The sequence below is a fragment of the Acipenser ruthenus genome, chromosome 29, assembly GCF_902713425.1.
Source record: "Acipenser ruthenus chromosome 29, fAciRut3.2 maternal haplotype, whole genome shotgun sequence".
Lineage (NCBI taxonomy): Eukaryota > Metazoa > Chordata > Actinopteri > Acipenseriformes > Acipenseridae > Acipenser > Acipenser ruthenus.
In genome coordinates this window covers 10850179-10862401 of record NC_081217.1, presented here as the reverse complement: position 1 = coordinate 10862401, position 12223 = coordinate 10850179, and the positions used below count along the sequence as shown (strand labels likewise).

At 38.5% G+C, this 12223-nt stretch overlaps 1 long non-coding RNA gene across 1 annotated transcript; it reads left to right on the top strand.

The window, feature by feature from the left end:
• The first annotated feature begins 1987 nt into the window (after positions 1-1987).
• On the top strand, positions 1988-11839 carry LOC131702175 (uncharacterized). The gene is made up of 3 exons (XR_009309331.1): positions 1988-2347; positions 2437-2517; positions 11678-11839. It is a non-coding gene; the product is annotated as an uncharacterized LOC131702175 (long non-coding RNA).
• The last annotated feature ends 384 nt before the right edge of the window (positions 11840-12223 follow it).

The window sequence follows — 12223 nt, the reverse complement described above, 5'->3', positions numbered from 1 at the left end:
AAATGGTGGCATTCCTGATGGGTCTCCAAGGCTGTTTTACCAAGTTTCCCTGCTATCTTTGCCTTTGGGACAGCAGGGACACCAAGGCGCACTGCCACAGGTGGGACTGGCCACAGCGGACCGAGTTCTCTGTGGGGAGGAACAACGTCAAGTGGGAGCCACTGGTGGACCCCCGGAAGGTGCTGATGCCACCACTGCACATCAGATTGGGCCTTATGAAACAATTTGTCAGAGCTCTAGATAAGGAGTCGGCAGCCTTCAAGTACCTTCAAGACTTCTTCCCTAAGCTGTCTGAGGCAAAGGTCAAAGCCGGTGTCTTCGTCGGACCACAGATAAAGAAGATCCTGGAGTGCAATGAATTCCCCAAGAAGCTCACTAGTAAGGAGAAAGCGGCTTGGAACAGCTTTGTCGCAGTGTTTCGGGGCTTCCTGGGCAATCACAAGGCCGAAAACTATGTGGAGCTGGTTGAGACTCTGGTGAAGAACTACGGCACAATGGGCTGTAGGATGTCCCTCAAAGTCCATATCCTTGATGCTCATCTTGATAAATTCAAGGAGAACATGGGAGCATACTCGGAGGAGCAAGGCGAGCGCTTCCACCAGGATATACTGGACTTTGAACGCCGCTACCAAGGACAGTATAACGAGAACATGATGGGAGACTACATTTGGGGGCTGATTCGTGAAAGTGATTTACAGTGTAATTGTAAATCTCGAAAAACTACTCACTTCTAAATCTTTTGTAGTCATTTTTGTATTACTTTAGTATAAATACATGTTAATTTGGATCCATATGTTGTTTTTTTCTGACTATGTGAACGAAAAGAACAAATTCGCCCGCTTTCTTATTGGAAATAGGTAAATTTCAAAATATCACTGTCCTGGTCACAAAAGCAAAGTTTGTGGGGAATAGCCATTTTCTATAATTTTGAGGCATAAGCAATTAGGAAATAACACTTACTACCCAGGAACAAAAATTGTGTTACATAGTGTAACTAACAGAAAGCACTACTGTGTGCAATATGAGAATTGAAACAAAATTGTGTTTTAAATAAATTTGACTATTTTACACTCCTGGTATTTTTGTTGTGTGTTTGTGTTGTACTTGGTCAAGACCTTATCCTCTGGCCCAAATAAAATAACCTGGTGCTAACAACCTAAAATCTTTAACTTTATCTGAAGGTAGTGCCTTCGGTGGCGTAGACGGCTACCATAAATTATATTTTAAACCCAGTTTAGCCCTCGCTACAGTATGACCTTTATTGCTAATAACTAGCGGGATGTTTAATCACCAACGAGGTGATTACTGCTGAAGTCTAATTGAATGTATGGCTTTCAAATGTGTAGCCGTGCACAAAACCTGTGATTGAGTCCATTTGCATGGCTTTTTAGTATTAGAAGGCTATATAGATTTGGCAGCGGGACACAGCCTACCAATCCTTCCGCGGTGCCCAGGACGGCTCTCGGCGGCGGCCCTGCTAGTTGTATTGTGTGTATCATTTTCATACTCTGTGCCGCTTCGGAACCTCGTGTTCCGGCCGGTTTTGTGTATCAGGGTGGATTTATTGTATTTGTATGCACGTTTGGTTTGAATTTGCACTTATACATATTTATAGTACTTTGCACTTTAGTTTATTATTTGTTCATTCACGTTTTATGATTTATAATTTAGCACCTTATTTTTGTGTATGTATGTCCTTCCTCCTCCTGCGTATTTGCTGAAATTATATTTCCTTTTAAGAATCAACAGTGTGCGTGTTGTGGGGGAAAGTCTGTTCTCCTATAGTCATCAGTGATTGGGTGATTTTAGCAATGTGTGTCGTAACTTCCTTTATTTTTTCTTTTAAAAGGTGGCCGGGAAAATATTTCGGGGTTCCTCTTTATGTATTAGACTCACTCTGGGAGTCACGGTTGGAGTGGATGGCTGCAGAGAAGCAACTGAGCGATTAAGGGACAATGCACGCACCGAGTCGGAAAGCATCCGTTTGCGAGAAGTTGCGCATTTCGGGTACCCATAGCGGTGAGATATCGGTAGCAGACAGCCCTTTTTCTGAGGAACTCTGTTTGGATAGAAAGCTCCGCTGCCATCCCTGACTCCAAGGGCAAGCCTATCCTTTTGTCTTCACTTCTATGTTGAGCGCTGTTTGTTTCGTTTTTATGTCCGTGTTTAATTTGGGAACCTCCGGTCTGTGCTAGTGCTGGGTGTGTGGCTGTATCTGTTTGAATACTTGTGAAATCAGAAACAATGGAACACTTGAAACAATGCAACGAATTGGACTGAAACCGTAGGACACTTTTCCCATTAACTGGGGTTTGACTTCATTGTGTTGAGCTCCTGAGTGAGGGAGGTAGGTATATATACGTGTGTGTGTGTGTGTATACAGCATCTCCTGGAATCCACTAATTTATGTAATCAAATTTCTGTATTGGGCCACAGCTGCGGACGGAACAGACAGACGTAACACCAGAAGTGTTGAGAGAAGGGAAAATAACAGAGAAGCATCATGCTAGCAAACCTGTAAGTGAAGCCAACCTCTTAATAAGCGCGTGTTTTGAGTTGTATCGAGTTGCCCAAGTCATTATTAAAAGTAAGCGGCAATGAAACACATAGAAGGAAGTTGATGCTCTTTGTTTAGTTGCAGGTCTGCTACAGGCTAAAGAACATGAAACGTACTTGCTTTGTCTCGTTTGCCGATACATTAATACGTGATTATTATTTTATTAGTAGCAATAATAATAATAATAATAGGCTCCGGGCTTCCCCGGCTGGATTTAAAAAAATAGTCCAACAACAGGTCAGTCTTTCCAACTAAAGCGCTCCATATAGTATAAGTGATCGGGAAAATAAATACAATTTAAACAGTGATTCGTCACCAGATGACACACTTTTTTTCTCTCATTCGGCCAACCAAAATTGCCAGGGTTACTTCTAGCAGCTCTCGGTTGTTAGTATTGTAGCGTAATCACGCACGAAGACATAAGCCCTTTTGTACAGCGGTATCGGCGTTATGCTTTAGTGCGAGAGGTCCCGGGTTCGCGTCCGCCCTCTGCCGGCCAGTCGAGAATAGGTGTAACAGAGAATCCAGCTGCAGAAAGCTGTTTTCAGGGGTTTTTTTTAAAAATTTTTGTCCCTGGGGATTACACATCATTAGCACTAGTAAACTGGAATAAACACTCATTCATTGTTAACTATTTAGCTTTTTTGCTGCACGACATATTGAACTTATATTTCTGTTACTTAGCTTTCCTTGTAGATATAACATTTGACAGTATTATCATAATTTTAACCCATATGATGATAATACCAATAATAACACTGGAAGCACTGCAGAGACTGACAAAACTCAGCACACTTGGAAACTATACTACTGAAATGTAATGATCTAGACATCATAAGGACATTTTGAATGCAAATGAAGCTATTTACAGTATAAAACATTAAACTAAATACATAAAAAGCAACAACATAATGCATTATATTATAAGCGCTTTGTGATGGTGGTTCACTATGGAAGGCGCTACATATATATATATATATATATATATATATACACACACACACACCAACCATATTATTTATATATCTAGTTACACAGTTGGCCATCGTGGAATAACCTGTGAGAGTTTATGGAATAGTTGTAGACAATCAGTCTACAAAGAGAACTTTTCAGAGTCTGCTTTTGTAAAATGTAAGATAAAAATGCCAGAATCCTTTGTTTTGAAAACACTTGACAGTTCCCACTTAATCACTATCTCTGTGTGACCTTAAATAAACAAACCAGCAAATTCAAGAACTTTCCAGTCACTTCTGTAAAAACTCCCTTTGTACTTTTGTTGTAATCTATATGTGAGTGAGCACATGTTTTTTCTTTTAAATTAATACATAATTGTACAATAACAACCAAGTTGGTTAAACTATACAGACGTGCTCAAATTTGTTGGTACCCTTCCACAAAAAACGAAGAATGCACAATTTTCTCTGAAATAACTTGAAACTGACAAAAGTAATTGGCATCAGCCATTGTTTATTCCATATTTAATAGAAATCAGACTTTGCTTTTGATTTTTTATTCAACATAATATTGTAAATAAGAAAACAAATGAAAATGGCATGGACAAAAATGATGGGACCGCTAACCTAATATTTTGTTGCACAACCTTTAGAGGCAATCACTGCAATCAAACGTTTTCTGTAGCTCTCAATGAGACTTCTGCACCTGTTAACAGGTCGTTTGGCCCACTCTTCATGAGCAAACTGCTCCAGCTGTCTCAGGTTTGATGGGTGCCTTCTCCAGACTGCAAGTTTCAGCTCTTTCCATAGATGTTCGATAGGATTCAGATCAGGACTCATAGAAGGCCACTTCAGAATAGTCCAATGTTTTGTTCTTATCCATTCTTGGGTGCTTTTAGCTGTGTGTTTTGGGTCATTATCCTGTTGGAGGACCCATGACCTGCGACTGAGACAGAGCTTTCTGACACTGGGCAGTACGTTTCACTCCAGAATGCCTTGATAGTCTTGAGATTTCATTGTGCCCTTCACAGATTCAAGGCACTCTGTGCCAGGCGCAGCAAAGCAGCCCCAAAACATAACCGAGCCTCCTCCATGTTTCACTGTAGATATGGTGTTCTTTTCTTTTGAAAGCTTCATTTTTTCGTCTGTGAACATAGAGCTGATGTGACTTGCCAAAAAGCTCCAGTTTTGACTCCTCTGTCCAAAGGACATTCTCCCAGAAGGATTGTGGCTTGTCAATATGCATTTTAGCAAATTCCAGTCTGGCTTTTTTATGTTTTTCTTTCAAAACTGGAGTCCTCCTGGGTCTTCTTCCATGGAGCCCACTTTCGCTCAAAAAGCGATGGATGGTGCGATCAGAAACTGACGTACCTTCACCTTGGAGTTCAGCTTGTATCTCTTTGGCAGTTATCCTTGGTTCTTTTTCTACCATTCGCACTATCCTTCTGTTCACTCTGGGGTCGATTTTCCTCTTGCGGCCGTGCCCAGGGAGGTTGGCTACAGTTCCATGGACCTTAAACTTCTTAATATTTGCAACTGTTGTCACAGGAACATCAAGCTGCTTGGAGATGGTCTTGTAGCCTTTACCTTTACCATGCTCATCTATTATTTTCTTTCTGATCTCCTCAGACAACTCTCTCCTTTGCTTTCTCTGGTCCATGTTCAATGTAGTGCACACAATGGTACCAAACAGTACAGTGACTACTTTTCTCCATTTAAATAGGCTGAATGACTGATTACAAGATTGGAGACATGTGTGATACTAATTAAAGAAACTAATTAGTTTGAAATATCTCTATAATCCAATTATTTATTATCTTTTCTAAGGGGTACCAACAAATGTGTCCAGGCCATTTTAGAATATCTTTGTAGAATAAGCAATAATTAATCTCTTTTCACAGCTTCTTTGCTTTATTCTATGACATACCAAAGGCATGCAAGTATACATGATAAAATAGCTTTTAATTTCATCATTTTTCAGGAGGAATGAAGCATTATTTCAATGAGCTGTAAGGGTACCAACAAATTTGAGCACGTCTGTATATTTGATACAAAATGAATACAATGCAATTACAGTGCAAAGGCTAGCAAACACACTACATTACAATTATGTAGATTACAAAATATAATGAAAAATGAGCAAAGAAAGCAAAAGAGTTTAGATTTACCTACAGTTTTTTTTTTTTTTTTTTTTTTTTTTTTACTATTGTTTTATCTTGTAAAAATTGTAAGTCGCCCTGGCTAAGGTTATCTGCTAATAATAATAACTATATTTACAGTACTATTTTTGGATATGTCCAAGCATCAACTAAATTTACAGTACAATGTTTTTATAATTTCAAGCAACTATATCAATTGAACATTTTTTTTTAATATGCCTAAACAACAACTATTTACAGTAAAAAATGTTGATATGTCCAATCAATAACTATATTTACAAAACTATTTTTTTCCAATCAATTTTATTTTCTCTTCTCTCTCTGCCATCTTTGCTTTTCGGCTTCATAAAAAAAACGATGCTTGGAATTCGGACCAGGTCATTTCCTGTGTCATTCCCTGATCTTTGTAAAGTTTAAACACCCTGGCAAGACAATATATGTATTTTCCAGCCACTTCTGGAAACCCTGTATGGACATGGGGGCTGTTTGGTCCCTGTTTTAATTCCAACCTGCAGAACCTGCACAGTCGGCCAGATGGCTGAGGTTCTGTCTGCTTCCTCTTTTTCTGTTCTGCTCTTTGCTTTGTGGTATCAAGTTCCCCCTGGAAGAACTCAGTTGTGCGAAAGTCTTCAAAAGGCATCCTTGGATCAGTGAGACCTTCAGGTCCATACAACTGGAACACTTTTGTGAGCAGTAAAAGTACCTGATGGTTCCCTTCTGATAAAAAAAAATAAATAAATGAACTGTTGAACCATCATTTGAGTACCGTGACTTCGGTTGACCACAAGCCAAACATTTTTTTGTTTTCTTCAACTGCTGCAGTTGTTGCTGTCTGTTCATAATTTGTTGCACAATTTGTTCAATTGCCTCGGGTGTTAAGGCAGTGGATGGAGCAGTAGGTGTTAACAGCAGTGCAGGTGGGTTGACAGCTGCAGGTGACACGGTTACCACTGGGACCTGTACAGTGCCACTGCCTTCAGTTAAACTATGCCACAGCAGCGGAGTCTCCTGGAGCTTTTCAGGACTGGTGTTGAGGGATGAGCTGGTGTTTTTCATCTTTGCCAGGAGTTTCACATACTTAGATATGTGCTGCTTGGTTGTTGGATGAAGCAGACTGTTTGGATCTATGCAGGAGCTGTTCACCATGGCTGAATAATCTTTCCATAGACACCTGAGGCAGGGATGGTGGAGATGGACTTGCTGGTAGATGAAAGGAAAAAAACAAATGGAGATATCATTGCGCTGTTTGCTTAGCCTGAACTGTTGAGCTTTGCTTTGTGGTCCTCGTGTGAGATGACATGTCTTGTACATTAAGAATCTCTCTTCACACTGGTTATGAACTTATTATAAATCAAACAAATAGAAAAGCTAGGTTTAAATGAAAAATAGATTTCCTGAGAGGAGATGGATTATATGGATTCTGTCAGTTAATAATTCCCTTCACATTTCCTTTATCCCCTTTCTTTTTTTCTCACTGTTTTTTTTTATCACTTTGATTATATTTGATATTTTGAACTTAGTAGTAACACTTATATATATTTTTTGGTGTGAACACTTTTTGTTTGTTTTTTTTGTGTGAATTTTTATTTATTTTGTCACTGTTTAATTTTCCCCAACTCCTTTTGTGTTACTGATATGATTCTTTGATGTGGTCTCCCTTATGTCTCTCTGTTTGAACCCTGTCTTATTAGCTATTTAAACATTGATACTAAATATCTATTTCATTTTTTGAATTAATATATAATGCTACATATAAATACTGAGTAATCTAAAAGTTGAAAGGAAAGATTGAAACTGATTAAATTTGAAGAGTGGTTAATTAAGGTCAATTCATTTTATACTTCCACTTATATGTCACTATTTATTTTTGTATATATATATATATATATATATATATATATATATATAATTATTCTTTTTCACCCTTTTTTATTTATTTTATCAAGTATTTCGAATTAATCTTCTGGATCCGATATTGATTGACTTTTCTTTTTTTCTTTTTCTTGGTTTGTTTTCTTTTTTAAATTTGATAAACAAACAGGTTAAAATAATAAATAAAAAATGTGTGGCCAGTACATTAACAGACATAACATGAATTCCTTCAGATATTCCTAAACATAACTCTAACCCCAACCCTGGAGATGGACTTGCTGGTAGATAAAAGGAAAAAACAGAAACAGCGTGATGTAGTTTACTATATAAGTTGTGTAAGTTATTCTGTCTCTTGTATAAATCAGATATCACTGCGCTGTTTGCTTAGCCTGAACTGTTGACCTTTGCTTTGTGGTCCTCGTGTGAGATGGCATGTCTTGTACATTAAGAAACTCACTTCACGCTGGTTATTAACTTATTATAAATTAAACAAATAGAAAGGCTAGACAGCAAATATTTGTTTTGTTCTTGCACTTGTCTGATTTGCATTTCTTTGTGTCTGCACAGGTTGCATTTGCTTTAATTGTAATTATATTGTATTTGATCTTACTTGTAACTATATTTACACTTTAAAACTTGAACTACACTGTAATGCTTTTTTAACGATATGCACATGGTTGTGTTTGCACATAACTTATTGTATAGTATTTCAATTACATTTGTAACTGTAAGTCAACCTGGATAAGGCACCTGCTAAGCAAACAAATACTAATAATATAAAATCAGTTATAACCGCATTCAATCCACATTAACAGTATTTGGAAACAATATTAGTTTTATATAATATAGTTAGAATAGCTCCTTTTTGACATTTACTCACTCCTATAATAATTAACAATAATAACAATAAACACATTCTTACCTGTCACTCCGAGCTACGTGAGAAAGTTGTGATGTTTATAGAAGAATGATGTTTAATAATATAAAATGTATTTAGAATATGTTTTATAGATAGTGTTTTTCAGAGGAGGTTAAACTGCAGTGTACAGAAATTAAGGATATTTATATCTTTATATATATTTTTATTCGCTATATAAATAGTTAGAATAGCTCCTTTTTACGTTTACTTACTCGTACAACAACAACAATAATATACAACAATAACCGCATTCTTACCGATTTCACTCCGAGCTGCGCGAGCAGGTTATGTTGTTGATATCTCACTCACTCTGCAGAGCTCGAGGCGGGAGCTTTTGTTTAGGCACAGACCTGAACAACAGCGCCAGCACCATGTAGCGGCGGCAGAAGTATTACATCCGTAGTGGTTTAGCACTACCATAGAGAATGAATGGGACACGGTTTAGGGCGGTTTAGCTAAACAATTCTCGATCGCCTCGCTGTATGTGATGTGCCTAAGTTTGATCTAAATTCAACAGTAGAAGATTCTGTGATATCCAATGCTTGTTGCCTGTAAGGCAAGTAGCTAATAAACACCCAGGATGAAGAATTTCCTGGCATTAGGGAAAAAAAAAAAAGTCATGCAGTGAAATTCAATCCCTCCTCCTTCCAATCACTAATTCAAAGTATGGTTGCCCAATAAGAAATAAATGAAGTGCGTTTTTTTTAATCGTGTTTCACCGAACACTGGCCCAGAATGACTGTGATTGGGTGCCAGCTCACCCCTATAATTTGTGTAATTATTATTATTACTGTTTTCATTATAATTATTATTTGTTTTGGATCGACACGGCGGGGGTTAAATTCCTCCCTGCAAAATACATGTGTGGCTGGAGCCTTAATTGCTTAATTGTTCATTATTGATTAATTGGGCTCGAGCCACAGAACATAAAAGCCAGGTGAAATCCTTTGTCTGGTGGAGTGGTTTGGTTTGGGAGACACAGACACAGTGTAAGTGGTGTCTGTAAAAAATGTGTATAATTACCTGTTTTAATTTGATTTATTTTGTTCCAGTGTTTTGTTGAAAGCCTTTGTTTTGTGTTTATACCTTTTGTTTGGCCCTTGTGTCCTTTTTATTTAGTATTTTTGGTCAATTAAAGTATTTTGTTTCACTGCATTTTCTGACTCTGAGTCTTCCCTCTGCGGCTATCCTGCCACAATGACCCTTCAGTATGATTGTGTTTCCACCATCACAGTCCTTTAAAGGGTGAAGTTGTACCATGTTTTGGCCACACATTTCCTATAGCTTGAGGAATGTGCGTGATGTGTCACATTCTCACGACAATGGAGAGAGAATTTGGAGTTTCTAAACTGTATGGAAGCTTGGCCATTGTGTACCACAGACTTTATTTTTCCATGTTTAAAAACTAAATAAGGTTAATGATGTCAGTTTAAACTATAATTTAGTATTCTTCAAACACTAGGATTTTAATCTATCGGCAACAGTTTAATAAAATATTTAGAATCAAATCAGCTCTTAAGATTGCAAAATGAGCAGATGGTTTCAAAAATATAAGCTATATAAGGCATGGAATTGCCAGCCCCACCCCATATTGCTGCATTATATTTTTTGAAATTTGTAATCGCCCATAAGAGAATTTTCGAGCGAGAGGAGGCCTTTGGGCCCATCTATGCTCATCCAGTTCCTAGTCCCTGATTGATTTCAAAACTATCAAGTTGGGTCTTAAAGGATCCAATTAATTCAGCAACAACATGACGAGGCAGCCCATTCCATCCCCTCACCACTCTGTGTGAAGAAGCATCTCCTTCCATCTGTACTTAATCTGCAGTATCTCCACTTCATTTCCAACAGTGTCATCTGTTCCTGGTTTCTCAACTGTGCTTAAAGTATTGGTCAGGGTTAACTATGTCAACTTCAATCACGTCCCCCTGATTCTTTGTTCTTGTCTGAACAGATTCAGTTCTTTCAGCCTCTCTTTGTAGCTCATTCCTTTAAGCCCTGCAAATGGTTATTTTAAACAGTCTCTTGCCACACAGCTGTGTCCTCTGGTCCAGGTCTCTGAGGAAGTCCAGTATTCTGCCATTATTTGCAACATAATCACATTAAAAACGGTTTAATGATATATTTAGGATAGGGTTTAATAACCGGTGATTTAAAAACAACATTTTAAAAAAGATAGACCACATAGTATTTATTCAAAAATCTATGCTTTAAGTTAGATTTACAAATGGAATAGACATAGATAGAAACAAGACTATTCTCTTCAGTAACATTGAGCTATAAAGCACAATGTGTTCAACAATATTAATCCTATGCACAACAGTGCAAATACAGTAATCAATATAATAATAAACAAGTTAAAACAAACACATCAAACAGTTAAACATGAGATTGTACCAAACATACGTGCTACATCTCAGCAAACACAGGTACTGTACATGGGTGTTGGAGTGCTGTGTGTGTGGTGCAGACACAGGTACTGTATATGGGTGTTGGAGTGCTCTGTGTGTGTGGTGCAGACACAGATACTATATATGGGTGTTGGAGTGCTGTGTGTGTGGTGCAGACACAGGTACTGTACATGGGTGTTGGAGTGCTGTGTGTGTGTGGTGCAGACACAGGTACTGTACATGGGTGTTGGAGTGCTGTGTGTGTGTGGTGCAGATACAGGTACTGTACATGGGTGTTGCAGTGCTGTGTGTGTGGTGCAGACACAGGTACTGTACATGGGTGTTGCAGTGCTGTGTGTGTGGTGCAGACACAGGTACTGTACATGGGTGTTGCAGTGCTGTGTGTGTGGTGCAGACACAGGTACTGTACATGGGTGTTGCAGTGCTGTGTGTGTGGTGCAGACACAGGTACTGTACATGGGTGTTGCAGTGCTGTGTGTGTGTGGTGCAGACACAGGTACTGTATATGGGTGTTGCAGTGCTGTGTGTGTGGTGCAGACACAGGTACTGTACATGGGTGTTGCAGTGCTCTGTGTGTGTGGTGCAGACACAGGTACTGTACATGGGTGTTGCAGTGCTCTGTGTGTGTGGTGCAGACACAGGTACTGTATATGGGTGTTGGAGTGCTGTGTGTGTGGTGCAGACACAGGTACTGTATATGGGTGTTGCAGTGCTGTGTGTGGTGCAGACACAGGTACTGTACATGGGTGTTGCACTGCTCTGGCGATTGAGTCGTTTTTTTATTTTTTTCTTCCGTCTAATTTCAGGATTATTGTCACTGGGTTCACAGAACTTCTTCAATCAATACTTTGCACGCACAACAGCAACCAATCCCGTACCTGCAACTGCCGAGTCAGCCAATCACAGCCTGTCAGCTCGACTGGAGCGCAGACAGCATGTTTCAACAACAACAAACCGAGACACACACAGTGCAGTAATATTGCTCCATTCAGATATCTAACACTGTTCAGATAGACTATAAACAGCTCTGATAAGTAAAAAAATAAAAAAGTGATTTGTTTAATAAAGTTATTTATTTCTCAATTATGTGTGTGAACCTTTATGAACATTTTTGGGATTATTTTCCTAAAACCTTTCATTACAAGTTCAAGATACATGTAGGGTTTAAAGTGTTTATTTAAAGAAAATAATGAGAAAAATATTATTCTCCAGTCGGGGTCAGCTAGCAGACAGTAGAGCCTTCATGATCCGGCACTATCGCTTCATTATATACATGGCTGCAATCTGTTCTTTCTGGAAGGACTACATGAGCATAGTGAAAATGTTCTTGCCAAATCAAATGTATTCAATAA